The sequence below is a fragment of the Pongo pygmaeus genome, chromosome 2 (genome assembly GCF_028885625.2).
Source record: "Pongo pygmaeus isolate AG05252 chromosome 2, NHGRI_mPonPyg2-v2.0_pri, whole genome shotgun sequence".
Taxonomy (NCBI): domain Eukaryota; kingdom Metazoa; phylum Chordata; class Mammalia; order Primates; family Hominidae; genus Pongo; species Pongo pygmaeus.
This window is the reverse complement of record NC_085930.1, coordinates 84,561,043-84,587,884: the sequence shown is the minus strand read 5'-3', so window position 1 is coordinate 84,587,884 and position 26,842 is coordinate 84,561,043. Positions and strand designations below refer to the sequence as shown.

Below are 26,842 nucleotides of genomic sequence, written 5' to 3'. Positions count from 1 at the left end.
CTTGTTCCTAATCTTAGAGGAAAAGCTTTCAACCTTTCACCATTCAGTTTGGGTATTTGTCATCTATGGCCTCTATTGTTCTGAGGGAAGAGACAACTAATGGATTGTATTTGCAAACCAAGAACCAGACAGGGAGCTAATAACCAAAATATATAAAGAACTCAAACAACTCAATAATAAGAAAACCTATAAGGCTGATTTTTTTAAATAGGCAAAGGACCTGAATAGATATTTCTCATATAAATGGCTGACAAGTCATTCTCACCATCATTAATCCTCACAGAAATGTAAATTAAAGCCACAATGAGATATCCCTTCACACCAGTTAGGACGGCTATTATCAAAAAGACAAAGGCTAAGTGTTGGTGAGGATGCAGAGAAAAGGGAACCCTTCCTCACTGTTGGTGGGGATGTAAATTAATAAAGCCATTATGGAAAACAGTATGACATTCCTTTAACAAAATTAAAAATAGAACTACCATGATTTGGCCATCCCACTACCAGATATGCATCCAAAGACTATGAAATCAGTATATCAGAGAGATACCTGTACTCCCACATTCATTGCAGCACTATTCACAATAGCCAAGACATGAAATCTACCTAAGTGTACATAAATGAATGAAGGAATAAAGAAAATGTGGCATATATACACAACGCAATACTATTCAGCCTTACAAAAGAAGAAAATCATGTCATTTGAAACAACACAGATGAACCTGGAGGACATTATGTTAAGTGAAATAAGTCAGGCACAAAAAGACAAATATTGTATGACCTCACTTATTTGTGGAATCTAAAAATGTTGAACTCATAGAAACAGAGAGTAAAATGGAGCTTGCCAGAGGTTGAAGGATAAGATATTTGTCAAATGACATAAAATTTCAGGGAGAATAAGTTCAAGAGATCTACTGCACATCATGGTGGCTACAGTTAATAACGATATATTACAGACTTAAAATTACTAGGCTGGGCACGTAGCTCATGCCTGCAATCTCAGCACTTTGGGAGGCTGAGGCAGGGGAATTTGAGATCAGGAGTTCAAGAGCAGCCTGAACAACATAGTGAAACCTCATCCTACCAAAAAAATAAAAAATTAGCTGGGCATGATGGCATGTGCCTATAATCCCACCTACTTGGAAGGATTACTTGAACCTAGGAGGTCAAGGCTGCAGTGAGCCATGATAGCACCACTGTACTCCAACCTGGGCAACAGAACAAGACCCTGTTTCAAAAAAGAAAAAGAAAATGGCTAAGAGAAATGATGTTAAGTGTTCTCATCACAAAAAAATGGTAAGTATGTGAGGGAATACCTATGTTACATAGCTTGATTTAGCCACTACACAACGTATAGCTATATCAAACATCATTTGTACACCATAAATACCTATGACTTTTACTTGTCAATTAAAAAAATTATTAAAGTCTCACATTATGCACAAAATTTTAAAAATGTAAATACACCATAATTTTAAAAAATGCAAAGAATTTTATTTCAAAATTGGTAAACCAAAGGAATTACAAACTGTTTATGCTGTACCACAAGGTGGTACCAAATGATGTAGTGTACAAATACCCATGGACTTAGGAGTATGGAAATGGATTCTGTAAATCATTTTAGTCACTATTGTGCTGTGTGTTTTAACAGCCAATACTCCCAGGTTAAAATCTTTTACAAATTCTATAATAATGTCATCCATACATTCAGTGATGCTGAAAAACATAACCAAAAATCAACAACTTTTGAACCACTGCCAAAATATACCATGCTGTTAATTTCAGTGCAGACTCACAGCTATTAGACATAATCCTAAGATATAAACACAGCATCAAAACAACAATAAGATACGATGGCTGTAGATTTATACACTATGTAGACAACTTCCCTGCTTTTTTTTTTTTTTAAGAGAAAACAGGTCCTGAATGATACGCTTTGTGAATTATATGAGTTCTTCAAGGCACTACCTTGGCAATAAACACCACTGCTACCCTGAATTTTCAACCTTGCCATAAAGAGTGAAGCCTGAAGGGCGCATTCCCAATTACTATACTTCTTTCAGGTGTTTTACCCTTACGTTACTTTTTATTCAAAGAAAAATGAGAAAATATTGATGTATTTAAACCACGGTAAGTATCTAACAGCTCTCTGTCTTCTATTTAAAGACTGTACTGCCAAATCCATCACTTAAAAAGGTATTTGTGAATGCTTCTCCGGTAATTCTGCGATGGAAACCGCCTGTAGAAAATCTCTACCGGTATTAATTTTGCAATCCTATTGAGCCTCATGTTAACAAAATAAAAATGTATTATGCTTGCTCTTTTTATATGGCAGGTGTGGACAGCTGTGAAGAGCTACTTGTTTACTTGTGGCTGCCACAGCTGCCTTTCTAAATTATCCAGTGAAAACAAATATTGACTTTTTTTAAAAAAATGTAACCCGAACAGTGAATGGGATATAAAATGTTATTGAGTCAAAACAATTTAACGAGCATTTGGATGCCTACTATGTGCAATGCCATAAGCCAGATATAAGCCTAAAACTTTCACCAAATGAGCTATTTGATATGCTCTCCAATAAGCTACCGTATTATGAACTCTGATTGAAGCTCAGTTGTGTGTCCTGCTGAGTGACAATGGCCAGCACAATCTACTTGGCCTTTTTTCTTATTCACTCCTGGACAAGAAATTTGTCTTATCCACTCATTTTTATCCAAAATTACCTCCAAGAGGCAACGTTGCTAAAATCTGTTTTTTTTTTTTCTGAGATAAAGTCATACTTTGTCACCCAGGCTAAAGTGCAGGGGTGCAATCATAGCTCACTGCAGCCTTGACCTCCCTGGGCTTAAGCGATCCTCCCACCTCAGCCTCCCGAGTAGATCGGACCACCGATGAGTGCCACCATGCCCAGTTAATTTTTGTCTTTTGTAGAGATGGAGTTTAACCATGTTTCAGGGAGGCTGGTTTCCAACTCCTGAACTCAAGCCATCCGCCCGCCTCAGCCTCCCAAAGTACCGGGATTGTAGGCATGAGCCACTGCACCTGTCTGCTAAAATTCTTATCATGCCATTTCTTTCATTGTGTTAATGCTTTCTAAGATGGAATTAATTTTACCTTCACCACTCTCTCTTCTACTCTAAAACTGTTTATTTGCTAACTCGTCTATCCTGGTAAGTCTGCTTTACAAATAACATTCCAAACTATGAAGCCCAAATAAACTCAGTTGAGTTTACAAGAATGGCTTTGGCATTTCCCAAATGAACAGGAGCAGTAATTTCCTCTTCCTAACAGTCCTATTGCCCTTTCAACCCCTAATGATTTATAGAATACCAACATCGACTCTTAATATAAGTATCAAGATCTTCAGTTTTCGCCATGATTTCTAGTGGTCTTTTCACAATGCCCCTGCCCGGGATTCAAACCTGAGGTCTTCAGGCTTGAGGGGGTCCACAGAATTTGGGGAAATGGGGTGCTGAACTTGGATAAGATAAAAAATTACATCTTTATTCCATTAACCTCCAACAAAATCTAACATTTCTTTCAACGATGAATACAAGCACTAAAATGCAGTAGTATTAGCAGTATCCACAAACTTGTCATCAAAAGAAATCGAATACATTCTTCATCTCACATCTCAGTTATTGCAGAAATGTTGAAATGTCATTGAATGCTCATCACTACTTCAAATTATGGTAGTTTTGAGGCCTAACACAGGATTTTTTAAATTTTTATCTTTAGTTCTGGGGTACATGTGCAGGACGTACAGGTTTGTTACATAGGTAAACATGTGCTCTGGTAGTTCACTACACCTATCAACCGACCACCTAGGTATTAAGCCCAGTATACATTAGCTAATTTTCCTAATGCTATCACTCCCCAAACCCCACCCTCCAACAGGCCCCAGTGTATGTTGTTCCCCTCCCTGTGTCCATGTGTTCTCATTGTTCAGCTCCCAATTATAAGTGAGGACATGCCGTGTTTGGTTTTCTGTTCCTGTGTTAGTTTGCTGAGGATAATGACTTCCAGCTTCATTCACGTCCCCACAAAGGACACTATCTCGTTCCTTTTTATGGCTGCATAGTATGCCCATCAACGATAGACCGTATAAGGAAAATGTGGTATAAGGAAAATGTGGTACATATACAAGATCTTTTTAAATGTGTTAATAAAGTACAAATATTACTCTATCACATTTGTATTTAATATCTGATCATTCTATTTCAATATAATTGGTCTCTTCTGTCCTATTTCTGATTTTATTTTGTAAGCATAATTATGAGAAAGGTCCATCAGCTTCACCATCCTGCCAAAGGGATCCATGACTCAGAGAAAGAACCCCAGTGGTATGCCACAGTGATCATGCCCAAGTACCAGGAAGGAAGCTGAAAGCTGGAGAGGCTAAATAACTGCCCTATTTAAAAAAAAAAAAAAATCATAACAACGACATAGATCATTTGTGAATACTTCCTATAATTTTTTCTATTACTGCTATAACAAGTTACCACAAATTTAGTGGCTTAAAATGATGTAAATTTATGATGGTTCTGCATGTCACAAGTCCAAAATGGGTTTAACTGGGCTAACCTCAAGGTGTCCACAGGGCTGCATGCCTTCTGGAGGCCCTAAGTGAAAATTATTTCTTCGCCTTTCCCAGCTTCTGAAACAGGCTGCCCATGTTGCTTGGCTGTGGCCCCGTTCCATCTTAAAAGTACATCACTCTGACCTCCGTTTCCATCATCATATCTCCTCTCTGATTCCACCTCTCCTGCCTCCTCCTTTCGTGTAAAAGGACCTTGGTGATGACAGTGTGTCTATTTACATAATCTAGGATCATTTCCCCATCTCAAGATCCTTCATTACATCTGCAAAGCCCTTTTCACCATGTAAGGTAAACATGCTCATAGGTTCCAAGGATTCAAATGTGCATCTGCTTAAGGGACCATTATTCTGCCTACCACACACTAAATACCAGAAATTAAGCTTTATGTGACACAGAATGCAATGTTTTTGGAAATATCTTCAGGCTCACAGATGACAATTTTGAAGCTCTGACTTCAGAATTCAAGGTCATGCAGGCAGCAAGGGGCAGAACTAGGATTCAGTCGTTTTAGCTACCTGACTCTAACGGCAGCTACTTTTAAGTACCTGCTATGAATTAGGCATTTTACGCGTACAGGATTTTCTTACCCTTTAATTTCTAAACTCGTTGTCCGATGCTTGCTTGGTCAACTCTCACTTACCTCTTGGGTGCAAAGTTTAATGCTTTTTTTAATTTTTATTAAGTTCTGGGGTACATGTACAGGATGTGCAGGTTTGTTACATAGGTAAACATGTGCCATGGTGATTTGCTGCATAGATCATCCCATCACCTAAGTATTAAGCCCAGCATGCATTAGCTATTTTTCTTGAGGCTTTCCCTCTCCCTGCTTCCTGACAGGCCCTAGCATGTGATGTTCCCCTCCCTGTGTCCATCTCTTCTCATTGTTCAGCTCCCACTTATAAGTGAGAACATGCAGTGTTTGGTTTTTCTGTTCCTGTGTTAGTTTGCTGAGGATAATGACCTCCAGCTCCATCCACATCCCTGCAAAGGACATGATCTCAGTCCTTTCTATGCTGCAAAGTATTCCATAACGTATATGTACTACATTTTCTTTTCCAGTCTATCATTGATGGGCATTTGGGTTGACTCCAACCTCATTACTGGGTATATACCCAAAGGAATATAAATTATTCTATTATAAAGATACAAGCACATGTATGTTCATTACAGCACTATTACAAAAGCAAAGTAACGCTTTCTTTAATGGGTTTCTGGGGCCTTCAGTGGAGTGTGTGCAGTCACTGAATTTTATTTTTATTTATCCAGTATTAACCTTACCTTAATGAACACATTTCATGATAGGGAGAATAAAAAGGAGAGGCTCACTGAGCAGTTTCTTTACTCTTTAATAAACCTAGTCTCCAGCATAACTCATAAGAATGAAAATGAAACCTTTGAAAGGACAGCTTTTCCCTATCTGTGAGGCCTTCCAAAGCATATCTCAGGTCAAATCTGTGATCATTCTGCCCTTCTATGCAAGGCTCCATCTTGGATTCTATTGAAGACACAAAGAGGTGTCTATCCCTCCTCTCAAACAGTTTATAACCTAAGGGATGTGAAGAGGGAATAAGTAAAACTTCATCGGTTCAAACATGACAGAGGCAGAGAGCAACACTGTCAGTTACCCAGGCCAAAGGTCAACATCACAACGAGGTTTTTCTTAATAAAATAAGCCAAACTAGGAGGACCCTCAGAACAAGCAAGGATGCTGCAGAGCTCTAGAGAATGAAGTGAGTTTTGCAAGGTGAGGGAGGGCTGTTAAGCATTAAATAAAAATTAAAAAGTACAGAGGCTGGAAATCATGGCACAGAGCAGGAAAGTTTTATTTGCACCAAAGGGAGAAGGTGCCATAAGAACACCGGACATGCAGTCAGAAGGCCCAGATTTGAGAAGCTACCTCTGCCACTACCTATGTAACCATAGGTATTTGGTTACACCAAGATTTCTCATGCATAAAAAGGGATAATAAGAAGGTTTACTTAGGGCCGGGCACAGTGGCTCACGCCTGTAATCCCAACACTTTGGGAGGCCAAGGCAGGCAGATCATGAGGTCAGCAGATTGAGACCATCCTGGCTAACACGGTGAAACCCTGTCTCTACTAAAAAGACAAAAAAATTGGCCGGGCATGGTGGTGGGAGCCTGTAGTCCCAGCTGCTTGGGAGGCTGAGGCAGGAGAATGGCATGAACCTGGGAGGCAGAGCTTGCAGTGAGCTGAGATCACGCCACTGCACTCCAGCCTGGGCAACAGAGCGAGACTCTGCCTCAAATGTAAAAGAACAGAAATTGTAACAAACTGTCTCTCAGATCACAGTGCAATCAAGCTAGAACTCAGGATTAAGAATCTCACTCAAAACCGCTCAACTACGTGGAAACTGAACAACCTGCTCCTGAATGACTACTGGGTACATAACGAAATGAAGGCAGAAATAAAGATGTTCTTTGAAACCAACGAGAACCAAGACACAACATACCAGAATCTCTGGGATGCATTCAAAGCAGTGTGTAGAGGGAAATTTATAGCACTAAATGCCCACAAGAGAAAGCAGGAAAGATCCAAAATTGACACCCTAACATCACAATTAAAAGAACTAGAAAAGCAAGAGCAAACACATTCAAAAGCTAGCAGAAGGCAAGAAATAACTAAAATCAGAGCAGAACTGAAGGAAATAGAGACACAAAAAACCCTTCAAAAAATCAATGAATCCAGGAGCTGGTTTTTTGAAAGGATCAACAAAATTGATAGACCGCTAGCAAGATTAATAAAGAAAACAAGAGAGAAGAATCAAATAGATGCAATAAAAAATGATAAAGGGGATATCACCACCGATCCCACAGAAATACAAACTACCATCAGAGAATATTACAAACACCTCTATGCAAATAAACTAGAAAATCTAGAAGAAATGGATAAATTCCTCAACACATACACCCTCCCAAGACTAAACCAGGAAGAAGTTGAATCTCTGAATAGACCAATAACAGGAGCTGAAATTGTGGCAATAATCAATAGCTTACCAACCAAAAAAAGTCCAGGACCAGATGGGTTCACAGCTGAATTCTACCAGAGGTACAAGGAGGAGCTGGTACCATTCCTTCTGAAACTATTCCAATCAATAGAAAAAGAGGGAATCCTCCCTAACTCATTTTATGAGGCCAGCATCATCCTGATACCAAAGCCTGGCAGAGACACAACAAAAAAAGAGAATTTTAGACCAATATCCTTGATGAACATTGATGCAAAAATCCTCAATAAGATACTGGCAAACAGAATCCAGCAGCACATCAAAAAGCTTATCCACCATGATCAAGTGGGCTTCATCCCTGGGATGCAAGGCTGGTTCAATATACGCAAATCAATAAATGTAATCCAGCATATAAACAGAACCAAAGACAAAAACCACATGATTATCTCAATAGATGCAGAAAAGGCCTTTGACAAAATTCAACAACCCTTCATGCTAAAAACTCTCAATAAATTAGGAATTGATGGGACGTACCTCAAAATAATAAGAGCTATTTATGACAAACCCACAGCCAATATCATACTGAATGGGCAAAAACTGGAAGCATTCCCTTTGAAAACTGGCACAAGACAGGGATGCCCTCTCTCACCACTTCTATTCAACATAGTGTTGGAAGTTCTGGCCAGGGCAATTAGGCAGGAGAAGGAAATAAAGGGTATTCAATTAGGAAAAGAGGAAGTCAAATTGTCCTTGTTTGCAGATGACATGATAGTATATCTAGAAAACCCCATTGTCTCAGCCCAAAATCTCCTTAAGCTGATAAGCAACTTCAGCAAAGTCTCAGGATACAAAATCAACGTGCAAAAATCACAAGCATTCTTATACATCAATAACAGAGAAACAGAGAGCCAAATCATGAGTGAACTCCCATTCATAATTGCTTCAAAGAGAATAAAATACCTAGGAATCCAACTTACAAGGGATGTGAAAGACCTCTTCAAGGAGAACTACAAACCACTGCTCAAGGAAATAAAAGAGGATACAAACAAATGGAAGAACATTCCATGCTCATGGGTAGGAAGAATCAATATCATGAAAATGGCCATCCTTCCCAAGGTAATTTACAGATTCAATGCCATCCCCATCAAGCTACCAATGACTTTCTTCACAGAATTGGAAAAAACTACTTTAAAGTTCATATGGAACCAAAAAAGAGCCCGCATCGCCAAGTCAATCCTAAGCCAAAAGAACAAAGCTGGAGGCATCACACTACCTGACTTCAAACTATACTACAAGGCTACAGTAACCAAAACAGCATGGTACTGGTACCAAAACAGAGATATAGATCAATGGAACAGAACAGAGCCGTCAGAAATAATGCCACATATCTACAAGTATCTGATCTTTGACAAACCTGACAAAAACAAGAAATGGGGAAAGGATTCCCTATTTAATAAATGGTGCTGGGAAAACTGGCTAGCCATATGTAGAAAGCTGAAACTGGATCCCTTCCTTACACCTTATACAAAAATCAATTCAAGATGGATTAAAGACTTAAATGTTAGACCTAAAACCATAAAAACCCTAGAAGAAAACCTAGGCATTACCATTCAGGACATAGGCATGGGCAAGGACTTCATGTCTAAAACACCAAAAGCAATGGCAACAAAAGCCAAAATTGACAAATGGGATCTAATTAAACTAAAGAGCTTCTGCACAGCAAAGGAAACTACCATCAGAGTGAACAGGCAACCTACAAAATGGGAGAACATTTTCGCAACCAACTCATCTGACAAAGGGCTAATATCCAGAATCTACAATGAACTCCAACAAATTTACAAGAAAAAAACAAACAACCCCATCAAAAAGTGGGCGAAGGACATGAACAGACACTTCTCAAAAGAAGACATTTATGCAGCCAAAAAACACATGAAAAAATGCTCACCATCACTGGCCATCAGAGAAATGCAAATCAAAACCACAATGAGATACCATCTCACACCAGTTAGAATGGCAATCATTAAAAAGTCAGGAAACAACAGGTGCTGGAGAGGATGTGGAGAAATAGGAACACTTTTACACTGTTGGTGGGACTGTAAACTAGTTCAACCCTTGTGGAAGTCAGTGTGGCGATTCCTCAGGGATCTAGAACTAGAAATTCCATTCGACCCAGCCATCCCATTACTGGGTATATACCCAAAGGACTATAAATCATGCTGCTATAAAGACACATGCACACGTATGTTTATTGCCGCATTATTCACAATAGCAAAGACTTGGAACCAACCCAAATGTCCAACAATGATAGACTGGATTAAGAAAATGTGGCACATATACACCATGGAATACTATGCAGCCATAAAAAATGATGAGTTCACGTCCTTTGTAGGGACATGGATGAAACTGGAAATCATCATTCTCAGTAAACTATCGCAAGAACAAAAAACCAAACACCGCATATTCTCACTCATAGGTGGGAATTGAACAATGAGAACACATGGACACAGGAAGGGGAACATCACACTTCGGGGACTGTTGTGGGGTGGGGGGAGGGGGGAGGGATAGCATTGGGAGATATACCTAATGCTAGATGACGAGTTGGTGGGTGCAGCGCACCAGCATGGCACATGTATACATATGTAACTTACCTGCACATTGCGCACATGTACCATAAAACCTAAAGTATAATAATGATAATAATAATAATAATAAAAGAAAGAAAGAAAAAAAAAAAAAAAAACAAAAAGAAGGGTAACTCAGAAAGATATTATGCAAAATAAGTAAAATAATGTAAGTGAGCATGCATAAATGTTCCTCTGAATTTGAGGGTAGAATAGTAGGCAGAAAGGATTACCTGGCGAGGAAGGGGAAGAGGAGGCACAAAATACTATTATAAACAATGGAAGGAGGCTCAAGAATGAGGAGAACCCACATTCCTTCTGAAACTTTAATACCTTTCTACTCCAACCTCTTCCTTACTCAGGAATATTACGAGAACAATTAGATATGAGAAGAAATAACAGATCTTGTATAATTTCAAAAAATTTCTATATTTTTATTATTATACTTTAAGTTCTAGGGTACATGTGCACAACATGCAGGTTTGTTACATAGGTATACATGTGCCATGTTGGTTTGCTGCACCCATCAACTCCTCATTTACATTAGGTATTTCTCCTAACGCTATCCCTCCCCCAGCCCCCCACCCCACAACAGGCCCCTGTGTGTGATGTTCCTCTTTCTGTGTCCATGTGTTCTCATTATTCAACTCCCACTTATAACTGAGAACATGTGGTGTTTGGTTTTCTGTCCTTGTGATACTTTGCTCAGAATGATGGTTTCCAGCTTCATCCATATCCCTGCAAAAGACATGAACTCATCTTTTTTATGGCTGCATAGTATTCCATGGTATATATGGGCCACATTTTCTTTATCCAGTCTATTATTGATGGACATTTGGGTTGGTTCCAAGTCTTTGCTATTATGAATAGTGCCACAATAAACATACGTGTGCATGTGTCTTTATAGTAGAATTATTTATAATCTTTGGGTATACACACAGTAATGGGATTGCTGGGTCAAATGGTATTTCTGGTTCTAGATCCTTGAGGAATTGCCACACTGTCTTCCACAATGGTTGAACTAATTTGCACTCCCACCAACAGTGTAAAAGCTTTCCTATTTCTCCATATCCTCTCCAGCATCTGTTGTTTCATGACTTTTTGATGATCGTCATTCCAACCGGTAGGAGATGGTATCTCATCGTGGTTTTGATTTGCATTTCTCTAATGGCCAGTGATGATGGGCTTTTTTTCATATGTTTGTTGGCCACATCAATCTCTTCTTTTCAGAAGTGTCTGTTCATATCCTTTGCCCACTTTTTAATGGGTTTTTTTTTTCTTTTAAATTTGTTTAAGTTCTTTGTAGATTCTGGATATTAGCCCTTGTCAGATGGATAGATTGCAAAAATTCTCTCCCATTCTGTAGGTTGCCTGTTCACTCTGATGATAGTTTCTTTTCCTGTGCAGAAGCTCTTTAGCTTAATTAGACCCCATTTGTCAATTTTGGCTTTTGTTGCCATTGCTTTTGGTGTTTTAGTCATGAAGTCCTTGCCCATGCCTATGTCCTGAATGGTAATGCCTAGGTTTTCTTCTAGGGTTTTTATGGTTTTAGGTCTTACATTTAAGTCTTTAATCCATCTTGAGTTAATTTTTGTGTAAGGTGTAAGAAAGGGATACAGTTTCAGCTTTCTACATATGGCTAGCCAGTCTTCCCAGCACCATTTGTTAAATAGGGAATCCTTTCCCCATTTCTTGTTTTTTGTCAGGTTTGTCAAAGACCACATGGTTGTGGATGTGTGTTGTTATTTCTGAGGCCTCTGTTCTGTTCCATTGGTCTATATATCTGTTTTGGTACCAGTACCATGCTGTTTTGGTTACTGTAGCCTTGTAGTATAGCTTGAAGTCAGGTAGCTTGATGCCTCCAGCTTTGTTTTTTGCTTAGAATTGTCTTGGCTATGCAGGCACTTTTTGGGTTTCATATGAACTTTAAAGTAGTTTTTTCCAATTCTGTGAAGTAAGTCAGTGGTAGCTTGATGGGGATAGCACTGAATCTATAAATTACCTTAGGCAGTATGGCCATTTCCACGATAATGATTCTTCCTATCCATGAGCATGGAATGTTCTTCCATTTGTTTGTGTCCTCTTTTATTTCATTGAGCAATGGTTTATAGTTATCTTTGAAGAGGTCTTTCACATTCCTTGTAATTTGGATTCCTAGGTATTTTATTCCCTTTGAGGCAATTGTGAATGGGAGTTCACTGATGATTTGGCTCTCTGTTTGTCTGTTATTGGTGTATAGAAATGCTTGTGATTTTTGCACATTGATTTTGTATCCTGAGACTCTGCTGAAGTTGCTTATCAGCTTAAGGAGATCTTGGGCTGAGATGATGGGGTTTTCTAAATATACAATCATGTCATCTGCAAAGAGGGACAATTTGACTTCCTCTTTTCCTAACTGAATATCCTTTATTTCTTTCTCTTGCCTGATTACCCTGGCCAGAACCTCCCATACTATGTTGACTAGGAGTGGTGAGAGAGGGCATCCGTGTCCTGTGCTGGTTTTCAAAGGGAATGCTTCCCATTTTTGCCCATTCAGTATGATATTGGCTGTGGGTTTGTCACAAATAGCTCTTATCATTTTGAGATACGTTCCATCAATACCTGGTTTATTGAGAGTTTTAAGCACGAAAAGCTGTTGAATTTTGTCGAAGGCGTTTTCTGCATCTATTGAAATAATCATGTGGTTTTTGTTGTCGGTTCTGTTTATGTGATGGATTACATTTATTGATTTGCATATGTTGAAGCAGCCTTGCATCCCAGGGATGAAGCCAACTTGATCTGGTGGATAAGTTTCTTGAAGTGCTGCTGGATTCGGTATGCGAGTATTTTATGGAGGATTTTCGCATCAATGTTCATCAGGGATATTGGTCTAAAATTCTCTTTTTTTGTTGTGTCTCTGCCCGGCTTTAGTGTCAGGATGATGCTGGCCTCAAAAAATTAGGGAGGATTCCCTCTTTTTCTATTGATTGAAATAGTTTCAGAAGGAATGGTACCTGGTCATCTTTGTACCTGTGGTAGAATTCAGCTTGAATCCATCTGGTCCTGGACTTTTTTGGTTGGTAGGCTATTAATTATTGCCTCAATTTCAGAGCCTGTTATTGGTCTATTCAGAGATTCAACTTCTTCCTGGTTTAGTCTTGGGAGGGTGTATGTGTCCAGGAATTTATCCATTTCTTCTAGATTTTCTAGTTTATTTGCATAGAGGTGTTTATAGCATTCTCTGATGGTAGTTTGTATTTCTGTGGGATCAGTGGTGATACCCCTTTTATCATGTTTTATTGCATCTAATTGATTCTTCTCTATTTTATTCTTTATTAGTCTTGCTAGTGGTCTATCAATTTTGTTGAGCTTTTCAAAAAACTAGCTCCTGGATTCATTGATTTTTTGAAGGGTGTTTTTGTGTCTCTATCTCCTTCAGTTCTGCTCTGATCTTAGTTATTTCTTGTCTTCTGCTAGCTTTTGAATATGTTTGCTCTTGCTTCTCTAGTTCTTTTCATTGTGATGTTAGGGTGTCAATTTTAGATCTTTCCTGCTTTCTCTTGTGGGCATTTAGTGCTATAAAGTTCCCTCAACATACTGCTAATAAATGTGTCCCAGAGATTCTGGTACATTGTGTCTTTGTTCTCATTGGTTTCAAAGAACACCTTTATTTCTGCCTTCATTTCTTTTCTTACCCAGTAGTCATTCAGGAGCAGGTTGTTCAGTTTCCATGTAGTTGAGTGGTTTTGAGTGAGTTTCTTAATCCTGAGTTCTAATTTGATTGCACTGTGGTCTGAGAGACAGTTTGTTGTGATTTCTGTTCTTTTACATTTGCTGGAGTGTTTTGCTTCCAATTATGTGGTCACTTTTAGAATAAGTGAGATGTAGTACTGAATGTATATTCCGTTGATTTGGGTGGAGAGTTCTGTAGAGGTCTACTAGGTCTGCTTCATCCAGAGCTGAGTTCTTGTCCTGAATATCCTTGTTAACTTTCTGTCTCATTGATCTGTCTAATATTGACAGTGAGGTGTTAAAGTCTCCCATTATTATTGTGTGGGAGTCTAAGTCTCTTTGTAGGTCTCTAAGGATTTGCTTTATGAATCTGGGTGTTCCCATATTGGGTGCATATATATTTAGGATAGTTAGCTCTTCTTGTTGAATTGATCCCTTTACCATTATGTAATGGCCTTCTTTGTCTCTTCTTATCTTTGTTGGTTTATAGTCTGTTTTATCAGAGACCAGGATTGCAACCCCTGTTTTTTTCTGCTTTCCATTTGCTTGGTAGATCTTCCTCCACGTCTTTATTTTGAGCCTATGTGTGTCTTTACACGTGAGATGGGTCTCCTGAATACAGCACACCAATGGGTCTTGACTCGTTATCCAATTTGCCAGTCTGTGTCTTTTAATAGGGGCATTTAGCCCATTTACATTTAAGGTTAATATTGTTATGTGTGAATTTGATCCTGTCATTATGATGTTAGCTGGTTATTTTGCTCATTAGTTGATGCAGTTTCTTCCTTGGCTCCATGGTCTTTACAAGTTGGCATGTTTTTGCAGTGGCTGGTACTGGTTGTTCCTTTCCATGTTTAGTGCTTCTTTCAGGAGCTCTTTTAGGGCAGGCCTGGTGGTGACAAAATCTCTCAGCATTTGCTTGTCTGTAAAGGATTTTATTTCTCCTTCACTTATGAAGCTTAGTGTGGCTGGATATGAAATTCTGGATTGAAAATTGTTCCTTTAAGAATGTTTAATATTGGCCCCCACTCTCTTCTGGATTGTAGGGTTTCTGCTGAGAGATCCGCTGTTAGTGTGATGGGCTTCCCTTTGTGGGTAACCCAACCTTTCTCTCTGTCTGCCCTTAACATTTTTTCCTTCATTTCAACCTTGGTGAATCTGACAATTATCTGTCTTGGGGTTGCTCTTCTTAAGGAGTATCTTTGTGGTATTCTCTGTATTTCCTGAATTTGAATGTTGGCCTCCCTTGCTAGGTTGGGGAAGTTCTCCTGGATAATATCCTGAAGAGTGTTTTCTAACTTGGTTCCATTCTCCCCATCACTTTCAGGTACACCAATCAAATGTAGATTTGTTCTTCTCACATAGTCCCATATTTCTTGGAGTCTTTGTTCGTTTCTTTTCATTCTTTCTTCTTTAATCTTGTCTTCTCACTTTATTTCATTAATTTGATCTTCAATCACTGATATCCTTTCTTCTGCTTGACCAAATTGACTACTGAAGCTTGTGTATGCTTCACGAAGTTGTCGTACTCTGGTTTTCACCTCCATCAGGTCATTTAAGCTCTTCTCTACACTGGTTATTCCAGCTAGCCATTTGTCTAACCTTTTTTCAAGGTTTTTAGCTTCCTTGCGATAGGTTAGAACATGCTCCTTTAGCTTGGAGGAGTTTGTTATTACCTACCTTCTGAAGCCTACTTCTGTCAACTCATCAAACTCATTCTCCGTCCAGTTTTGTTCCCTTGCTGGTGAGGAGTTGTGTTCCTTTGGAGGAGAAGAGGCATTCTGGTTTTTGGAATTTTCAGCCTTTCTGCTCTGGTTTCTCCCCATCTTTGTGGTTTTATCTACCTTTGGTCTTTGATGTTGGTGACCTACAGATGGGGTTTTGGTGTGGATGTCCTTTTTGTTGATGTTGATGCTATTCCTTTCTGTTTGTTAGTTTTCCTTCTAAGAGACAGGCCCCTCAACTGCAGGTCTGCTGGAGTTTGCTGGAGGTCCCCTCCATACCATGTTTGCCTGGGTATCACCAGCAGAGGCTGCAGAAAAGCAAATATTGCTGCCTGATCCTTCCTCTGGAAGCTTCATCCCAGAGGGGCACCCACCTGTATGAGGGTCTGTCAGCCCCTACTGGGAGGTGTCTCCCAGTCACGCTACATGGGGGTCAGGGACCCACTTGAGGAGGCAATCTGTCCATTCTCAAAGCTTGAATGCCATGCTGGGAGAAACACTGCTCTCTTCAGAGCTGCCAGGCAGTGACGTTTAAGTCTGCGGATGCTGTCTGCTGCCTTTTGTTCAGATATGCCCTGCCCTCAGAGGTGGAATCTAGAGAGGCAGTAGGCCTTGCTGAGCTGCAGTGGGCTCTGCCCAGTTCAAGCTCCCCTGCCACTTTGTTTACTCTGTGAACATAGAACCGCCTACTCAAGCCTCAGCAATGGTGGACGCCCCTTCCCCTGCCCATCTCTAGCATCCCAGGTCAATCTCAGACTGCTGTGCTACCAGCGAGCAAGGCTCCATGGGTGTGGGACCTGCCAAGCCAGGTACAGGAGGGAATCTCCTGGTCTACCTGTTGCAAAGACCATGGTAAAAGCATAGTATTTGGGCAGAGTGTACCATTCCTCCAGGTACAGTCACTCACGGCTTCCCTTGGCTAGGAAAGGGAAATCCCCCAAGCCCTTGCATCTGGGTGAGGCAACGCCCCACCCTGCTTCAGCTCACCCTCTGTGGGCTGCATCCACTGTCCAACCAGTCCCACTGATACCTCAGTTGGAAATGCAGAAATCACCCATCTTCTGTGTCGATCTCACTGGAAGCTGTAGACCGGAGCTGTTCCTATTCAGCCATCTCGGAAGCGACTATAAAAAATTTCTATTTTAAAGAAAGTTACCTATTCCTCAAAGCACCAAAGAATGCAGATTCAGTGAATGTACAGCCAGAGTCTAGAATCTTCCATGCATGAAAATGGAGTTTACATGAAATACAACACTTAACTTTATTGTAGCATGTCTGAGGAGCTCCAATAAAAGGACCAATATAAAGATTATTTTGACTACCTAAAGCATTTAGACACTTAGGGATAAAAGGTAAAAACAAGTTTTTCTAAAAATAAGTCCAATAAGAATGAACAGTCAATAGTCTTTTTAAACTTAAATAGCATGTAAATAGTTAATTTGGTTGGAAGAATCATTTTCTTTTTATAACTTTAAATAAAAGTTTTCTTAACTGACATCCACTCTTAGCAACCTATCCCCAACAAACACTTTCATGGATAAGTTTTAAAAATGAATGAATGAACTGATCACCCCTTTCAGTTTATTGTTTCATAAAGTATAGCAGAGGAACATGAGGCCAGTGTCAAAGGCATACTATGCTCTTACCACTCCAAGTTAGAAGATCTTAGGAAATTGCTATCTTTAAGTTTCAGTTGCCTCAATTGTAAAATGTTGACCAAAATGTGAAGATTCAGTGAAACAATTAGTGTAAAGCCCCTAACACTCAGTTGGAGGGGAGAGGCAGACACATATTCCCAACTCTTCATGCTCCATTAGCCAGAGTTGATGCTCACCCTGACTTCTCTCCCCAAACCTCAGGAGCCCCTCTGTAGAGTAAGAGGAATGACTTACATAATTGGTTGATTGGCAAGTTTGGAGAAAAGGAACCTAGCATTCAAAGATCACTCCCTGGTAGGATCCCTTTTAGGGTCTGCCTACTTGAGCAGAGGCTAACATTTTGATCTGTTCTGTTCCATGTAGTAAAGAACCTACCCTGCTAAGGACATCCTGAAAAAAACTGCTTTAGCCATGCCTGGTAGAACGACCAAGTCCACTTTCCCACATACCCAAAGCCATGGTCTCTACTCCTCCTATTATCAATTATACAGCTGAAATTCCAGCTCTCTATATAACATTTTTGTTAATTTATCTGTTGGTTGTAAACTCAGATATGGAAGAGTGTCATTTACTGTGCTCATAAAACCCAAACAATCGATACAAAATACTAATAGCTATTACTATCATTATCATCATCATCTTCTGTATCCTCCTACTTGATCTTTACCATCTTATATCTTTTTTGACATCTCCATTTGGATAGCTAACAGGCATTTCAACTCAACATATCCCATATCAAACTTCTGATTTCCTCTTTCACCTCCCACACCTATTCCTCCCATACACCTCCTCATCTCAGAAACAACAACCCCTTCTTTCTGGCTGCTCAAGCCAAAAAGACTGGCATCCTCCTTGATTCCACCTCTTTCTCTTACACTCTCCATCCCATCTGTCAACAGAATAGCACTGGCTCTATTTCACAACATTTTCACAATCTACTCCATTCTTACTACCTCTGCTGCTATTCCCTTTTTCCAACCCACCGTCACTTCCTGACAGGATTACTTTCAAAGCCTCCCAATGAGTCTCTGTTTCTGCTCTTGCCCTCCTATGTAAAGTGTAGGTCAGATTTTGTCGCCCCCTGCTCAAAACCCTCTAATATATGGTCATCCTACTCAGGATAGAAGCCAAAATCTTCACAATGGCCTACACTTGCAGGGGTGGGAAGTGCAGTATTCACTCCACTTAACACTCTGGCCTTATCACCTACTCCTTTCCCTCCTCCCTCATGGCCTCTGCACCTGCTGTGTCCTCCACCTGGAACACCTGGCCCCCAGTTAGCTTTAGTCTTTATCCAAATAGCATCTGCTCAGTAAGGCCTTCCCTGGCGACCTTATTTTAAATAGCAAACTCCCCCAGACCCACCTTGCTCCCTCAATTCCTTGACTCGGTGTTATTTTTCTCCTTAGAACTAATCAACATCTGACATTTACTTTTTTCTGTTTGTTCACTGTCTGCCTCCACTCACTAAGAGCTCCTTGAGGGCAAAGTATTTCCGCAGAAAAAGAACAGTACGTACCCGATGCACAGTCAGTATTCAAATATTTGCTGAATGAATGAATGAGGTAGAAGTACATGATAAAAACAAATGCATTTCTTCCTTGCTAGCTGGCTTCTAGAAGGCATAATAAATAATACATGCCATGAATAAATAAACCCCAAAATTGTAAAGTTATGATTTCTCCATCTAAGGTAAACTAGTCGGGTTAGTTGCTCAAGTGGAGCAGAGATAGATGTTTTTGTGAAAAATTTCACTACAAAGCCCAGATGCCATGTGGCTGTCTAACATGCAAAGTTGTGCAGCTTACAGGTGACATAATTAGGTCACTGGGGGCAAGAATGCCTAGAAATGATAAGGAAATCTGTATGACTTCCCAAATGAGTCTTTGTGTAGCTGCAGCAGATGTGCTTTCTTAGTTCCCAAGCATCAAATGCCAATTTCAGCCTTTCTGCAGCCTGCTTCCTCTAGATAATTTCACTTCAGGGCTGCCATTTTACTTGTCATCTTCACATATCTCTCTTTAAAATTATGTGTGATGTTTCAAACACACCTACCAAATTGCCCTTTCATTTTGTGTCGAAGAACTGTGTGCAAATTACAGTGTATTTTCTCATTATATGCAATATTATTACGAAGAAACCCACCTCGGCTAGGTCTGTGGATTTCAGTTTTTAAATCTCATGAAGTATTCTAAAATGAGAAACTACAGAGAAGAAAGAAGAAGGTATAATACCCAATCTCCTGCTTCGGGCCCCTTATGTTTTCTGGTGAGTGATGTAAGAATTGAATATTGGTTCTGTTTTGGAGGAACTCCCCATCACGAGGAGATGGTGTTTTTTCTGGATTCTCTTGCCTCAGGAATAATCCTCAATTCCTCCAGTCACCAGGATTGTTTGCCAAACCACAGCTTTACTCCAAATGCTGAGAAAAGAGTGGTGGCTCAAAATTAACAGGGGATAATAGCTGTTTGAAACCACAAGTAACATTTATGTCCCTATAAATGGTACTTATCAAACAGTTAAGTGAACTGCTGACTATGAAGAAGCCTGTGTGTAGGAAAGTCTGGCTTCTAGAACTTCCTCTAAGGGTCACTAAACTGTATCATTTGTTATATTACTTTACTCTGAAATCTTTTTGTAGAAAAATGCTATTACTAGAAGTCAGAAATCATAAAATAACCATTCATTCAATATATATTTATTAAGCACCTACTATATTCCAGGAACTCTTATAGGCAGTAGAAATCCAGAGAGAACTAAACATAAAAATCCCTGTTCTCATGGAAGTTACATTTCAGTAGTCCTTCAACAGAAAATTTATTTACAATAGTAAGATTTATTACTAATTTGGAACCCACTTTGTACAGAGAAAAAACACTCAGATTGGAGTCCAGGGGTCAGGGTTCAAGTCTTGACTATGCTACCAGGGTTCAAGTCTTGACTATGCTTGCTCCCAGATCTTTAGTTTTGTGTATTCTACTAGGATTCAAACGAATGAAATAAAGTACCCAGAAAATTACCTGTCGTGTGGAAAATGACTGATAACTCTGAGAACACTGATGATAACTGATATGGTTCTCTAACACAGGAATTGACAAATTATGGCCCACAGGCCAAATCCAACTGGCTATTTGTTTGAATAAATAAAGTGTGACTGGGACACAAGCACATGCATTCATCTGTGTATCATCTGCGGCTGCTTTCGCACTACAGTGGCAGAGTTGAGTAGTTGCAACAGAGGCTGTATGGCCCTCAAAGCCTAATAATTTTACTATGTGATCCCTTGAAGAAATAAAATTTACCAACTCTGGCTCTAATCTCTTGCTATGCTAAATGATGTCCAAGAGCAGGCATCATCAGCATCACCCAGCTGGCCTGTTGGAACTGCAGAATCTGAGGCCCCACTCCAGACCTGAATCAGAATCAACATTTTAACAAGATACCCAGGTGTGATCCATATGATCTCTGGAAGCCCAAGAAACACTGCCATGAAGTGTGCCCATGAGGACGTAAGTGATCTTGCTCTACACCAATATGGTCAATTTCAACCCTCCCCTTCCTTCCACTCCAGCCAATAGCTAAGTTCAGAATAATGATTGTTTTCCAACTGAGTAAACATCAGAATCACATATGGAGCTTTCTAAAAATATAAACTCCTGGCATCCCCCTGCCAGTGATTCTGATTCAATGAATCAGAAGTGGGGGGTCAAAGATTCCACATTTTTAAAACAAATACCCAAAGGAAATTCAAACACAAGTGACCTCTAGGATATCACTTTAGAAATATTATTTTTAAAAGTACACTTATATATTCTTTAGGATTGGGACAAAAATTAAGAAATATTCTGCATGTTCATCATTATTAATGTTTTTCTTTTGGATATATAAAATACCAATGGGAGATTTGTCAGCAACAGTTTATATTAATGACTTTTTTGTTTTGGCTTGTGTGTTTTTTAGTTCAAGATCTGTTTTTTATTATTTAATTCTTTTTTAATTGAAAAATTCAACTATATTTATGGTATACAACATTATGTTTTGAAAAAATGTATACATTGTGGAATCGCTAAGTCAAACTAATTAACACATGCATTGCCTCACATACTTATCATTTTGTGATGAGAACACTGAAAATCTACTCTCAGCAATTTTCAAGTATACAATATATTGTTAATAACTATAGTCACTGTATGACTATAGTTAATATAGTCACAACTATGTTGTATTAGGTTGGTGCAAAAGTATTGCAGTTTTTACCATAGAAAGTAACAGCAAAAAACCCAATAACTTTTGTACCAACCTAATAAAATAGCTCTATTGAACTCATTCGTCCTGTCTAACTGAAATTTTGTACAGTAATGATTTATGGTGCCTCCATGGCTAGATGTTAATTAAGTGTGCTAACTGAGCTACCAAAAATACTTTACCACAATTATTATTTTTAATGTCAAGAATACATTTTTATGTTTTCATTTCCTTATTCAAGAAATTATTGAACACCAAATGTTTTTGAAGCATCATTCTAGACAGAGCAAGGATCTAAGAAATAAAAAATAACCCTTGTAGAATACAAAATTGAGTGACTCAAGCAGCATTCTCATTCATTTGACAAGTATTTGGTGAGGACCTGCTCAACAGCCAGGCACTGTTCTAGGTCAGGGGTCAGCAGACATTTTCTGTGAAGGGCCAGACAGTAAATATTTTCGGGTTTGCAGGCCATGCATAGTTTTTGTCACATATTATTCTTTTAGGTTTTTTACCCCTTTGTTAACCCTTTAAAAATGTAAAAACCATTCTTCATTCTCAGTTAGTACAAAGACAAACTATAGGCCAGATTAAGCCTGTGGGTCATAGTTTGCCAACCCCTATTCAGGGTGACAGGGACACAGCAGGGAATAAAACATAAAAGTCCCTGCCTGCCAGGCGCAGTGATTCACGCCTCTAATCCCAGCACTTTGGGAGGCCAAGGCAGGTAGATCGCTTGAGCCCAGGAGTTTGAGACCAGCCTGGGCAACATGATGAAACCCTGTCTCCACAAAAAAAAACAAAAATTAGCCAGGTATGGTGATGCACACCTGTAGTCTCAGCTACCCAGGAGGCTGAGGTGGGAGAATCACTTGAGCCTAGGAGGTGGAGGCTTCAATGAGCCATGATTATGCCACTGAACTCCAGCCTGGGAGACAGAGCAAGACCTTGTCTCAAAGACGAACAACAACAACAAAAATTCTCTGCCCATGTGGAGATTATGTTCTAGCAGAGGGACACATACAATAAGCAAATAAATGCTGTAAAATGGGGAGCAATTGTGTCCTACAAAGGAAAATAGTAAGGGCATAAAAAATGATAGGAGAGAACTTTTAATAGAGGGTAGCCAAAGAAGGTGACATTTAAGCAAAGACCTGAATGAAGTGAGTAAATGAGCACTCTGGTTTCAGATACAGCAAGACTTGCTCAAGTTACATTATTATATGGGGAATAGTGTTAACACCATTTGAGCACATTAGAAATAATGTCCAAAACAACAATAACGAACAAACAAAAGTAATTCACAATAAAATGGCCTGCAATCCCCCAAATATTGCAGTCAAGGCAGGTATGACCCTCTGACTACATGATGTAAATGGGAAAGATTCCAACAGTTACTGGAAAAGACAGCATCTTCTCAAACTTCATTAACACCCAGATGCAATTCACAACCTTTTCACGCTGACAAACGTAAACCTGTCTCTTAAAAAATCATTCAAATTCCTCTTTTCCCTGACATATGGCCGGGAGCTCTGCTTTCCAACCTCTTCTTAATCCATTAGAGGAGTTAACTTTGAGATGAGTCGATCCTCACTACAGAAGTTTGTTGCAAAGGAGGTGCTGGGTCTCTGAGGATACAGCTAAAGGGGAAAGCGTAACGAGAGCAACTTGGTAAACTGGCTAGAAATTTCCAAGGTAGGATGGAGCAGCTGCTGGAGTAGGAACAGAGGCACTGGGCTAGGAGGAAAATGGGAGAGACCCTTGCTGGGTCTATCATGGAAATGAAGCACCAGCCACAGACAGATTTAATACACAGGCAGAAAGCTTTAGAGAGAAATGTGGCTGTCTTACGCCCTCCTCTTAACCTCCCTTGGGTTCCAGGGAGAAGTTGTCTATGCCACTGTCTTCTCTCCAAGGAGATGCCTTCGTTCCCTCAGGCTAAAGTCACCAGAAAAGATGGAGATGGTGAGACTCAAGGACCCCATAGCAAAGAGGGCTATGTCAGTGAGCATTCCCTGGACAGAAATCAAGGTGTTGACACTTTTGGTTGGTTGGTTGGTTGAATGATTGAATGACTGATTGATTTATGACAGGGTCTCACATTGTTGCCCAGGCTGTAGTGCGGTGGTGCAAACACAGCTCACTGCAGCCCTGACCTCCTGGGTTTAAGTGATCCCCCCACCTCAGCCCCCCCATGTAGCTGGGACCACAGGCATGTGCCACCATGCCCAACTAATTTTTGTATTTTTTGTAGAGATACGTTTCACCATGTTGCCCAGGCTAGTCTCGAACTTCTGAGCTCAAGCAATCTACCCACCTCAGCCTCCCAACGTGCTGGGACTGCAGGCATAAGCCACCATGCCCGCCCCACTTACTAGTTTTAGAAAAGTCATTTGTAACTAGTCTCCCTGAGAAATACTTAAGAAACACAAACACGTGCCTTTAGAAGGTAAATAAAAACTCTTATATTGTTTCCTTCAATACCCAAAGACAGAAGCTGGCTGATGACATTCACATATACAGAATACAGCCACGGAGAAGGAATAAAGCCCTGGCCCCTAATATATGGAAAAAGTACAGTTCCACAGCTAGTTTAGCAGTGAACTCTCTTCATGCATGGGGAACCCTTAGCGATTTGTCCTTGGGTAGCACCATGTCTGCCAAAGACCACACTGGGCTTACTGCGCTTGCCCATGGCTAGACTAACCAACCACTCTTGCTTCAGCTACTATTATTTTCTGTAATACTGAACTAAATGGAGTTTCTTTCTAACCCTGGACTTACCCTATCTCACATTCTGTACCTCTGCTACCAATACGCTAGCACTATAATCTGTGCAAAAATCTAACATCATTAAAAGGCTTCCATCTTTCCTCTACAAGGCTAAATAGAAGGGTGATATTAAAGAATAAAACCCACACACATTCTCCACAAAACTTTTAATTTGCATTAAGTCCCTGTGGTTTCACAATTGGCTGGCACTGTTCTTACCTTCTTTCCTGACAGGACAAGGCCACCTGACCCGCAGCTAAATCACAATGCGTGACTATCGCCCTACACAATTCATACACTGTCACCTCCAGTTGATTTACTAGAGGGGTTTAAGAGGAACTTTTTTTTCCAATTTTTTTTAAATTATACTTTAAGTTCTGGGATGCATGTGCAATTTGTTACATAGGTTTACATGTGTTGCTGCACCCATGAACCCATCATCTGTATTAGATATTTCTCCAGTACTATCCCTCCCCTACCCCTCAACCCCCTGACAGGCCCTAGTGTTGATGTTCCCCTCCCTGTGTCCATGTGTTCTCATTGTTCAACTCCCACTTATGAGTCAGAACATGCAGTGTTTGGTTTTCCATTCCTGTGTTACTTTGCTGAGAATGATGGTTTCCAGCTTCATCCATATCCCTGCAAAGGATATGAACTCATCCTTTTTTATGGCTGCATAGTATTCCATGGTGTATATGTGCCATATTTTCTTAATCCAGTCTATCATTGATGAGCATTTGGGTTGGTTCCAAGTCTTTGCTATTGTGAATAGTGTTACAAGAAACATATGTGTGCACGTGTCCTTATAGTAGAATAATTTATAATCCTTTGGGTATATACACAGTAATGAGATCACTGGGTCAAATGGTATTTCTGATTCTAGATCTTTGAGGAATTGCCACACTGTCTTCCACAGTGGTGGAACTAACACTCGCACCAACAGTGTAAAAGCGTTCCTATTTCTCCACATCCTCTCCAGCATCTGTTGTTTCCTGACTTTTTAATGATCACCATTCTAACTGGTAGGAGATGGTATCTCATTGTGGTTTTGATTTGCATTTCTCTAATGGCCAGTGATGATGAGCTTTTTTTTCAAATGTCTTTTGGCCACATCAATGTCTTCTTTTGAGAACTGTTTGTACATATCCTTCACCCACTCTTTGATGGAGTTGTTTTATTCTTGTAAATTTGTTTAAGCTCTTTGTGGATTCTGGATATTAGCCCTTTGTCAGATGGATAGATTGCAAAAATTTTCTTCCATTCTGTAGGCTGCCTGTCCACTCTGATGATAGTTTCTTTTCCTGTGCAGAAGCTCTTTAGTTTATTTAGATCCGATTTGTCAATTTTGGCTTTTGTTGCCATTGCTTTTGGTGCTTTAGCCATGAATTCTTTGTCCATGCCTATGTCCTGAATAGTATTGCCTAGGTTTTCTTCTAGGGTTTTTATGGTTTTAGGTCTTATGTTTAAGTCTTTAATCCATCTTGAGTTAATTTTTGTGTAAAGTGTAAGGAAGGGGTCCAGTTTCAGTTTTCTCCATATGGCTAGCCAGTTCTCCCGCCATTTATTAAATAGGGAATCCTTTCCCCACTGCTTATTTTTGTCAAGTTTGTCAAAGATCAGATGGTTTGGCGTTATTTCTGAGGGCTCTGTTCTGTTTCATTGGTCTATATATCTGTTTTGGTACCAGTACCATGCTGTTTTGGTTACTGTAGCCTTGGAGTGTAGTTTGAAGTCAGGTAGCATGATGCCTCCAGCTTTGTTCTTTTCACTTAGGATTGTCTTGGCTATATGGGCTCTTTTTCCGTTCCATATAAAATTTAAAGTACTTTTTTCTATTTCTGTGAAGAAAGTCAATGGTGGCTTGATGGGGATAGCACTGAATCTGTAATTACTTTGGGCAGTACAGCCATTTTCACAATATTGATTCTTCCTATCCATGAGCATGGAATGTTTTTCCATTTGTGTCCTCGCTTATTTCCTTGAGCAGTGGTTTGTAGTTCCCCATAAAGAGGTCCTTCACATCCCTTGTAAGTTATATTCCTAGGTATTTTATTCTCTTTGAGGCAATTGTGAATGGGAGTTCACTCATGATTTGGCTCTCTGTTTATCTATTATTGGTGTATAGTAATGCTTGTGATTTTTGCACATTGATTTTGTATCCTGAGACTTTACTGAATTATCAGCTGAAGGAGATTTTAGGCTGAGACAATAGGGTTTTCTAAATAGACAATCATGTCATCTGCAAACAGAGACAATCTGACTTCCTTTCTCCCTATTTGAATACCCTTTATTTCTTTCTCTTGCCTGATTGCCCCAGCCAGAACTTCCAATACTATGTTGAATAGGAGTGGTGAGAGAGGGCATCCTTGTCTTGTGCCAATTTTCAAGGGGAATGCTTCCACATTTTGCCCATTCAGCATGATATTGCTGTGGGTCTGTCATAAATAGCTCTTATTATTTTGAGATACGTTCCATCAATACCTAGTTTATTGAGAGTTTTTAGCACGAAGTGCTGTTGAATTTTGTCAAAGGCCTTTTCTGCATCTATTG

The 26,842-nt window shown here is 39.7% G+C and overlaps 1 protein-coding gene across 7 annotated transcripts in view; it reads right to left on the bottom strand.

The window, feature by feature from the left end:
- Nucleotides 1-26,842, bottom strand: part of TAFA4 (TAFA chemokine like family member 4) — a 236,839-nt gene that overhangs the window by 100,474 nt on the left and 109,523 nt on the right. The window lies entirely within an intron of this gene.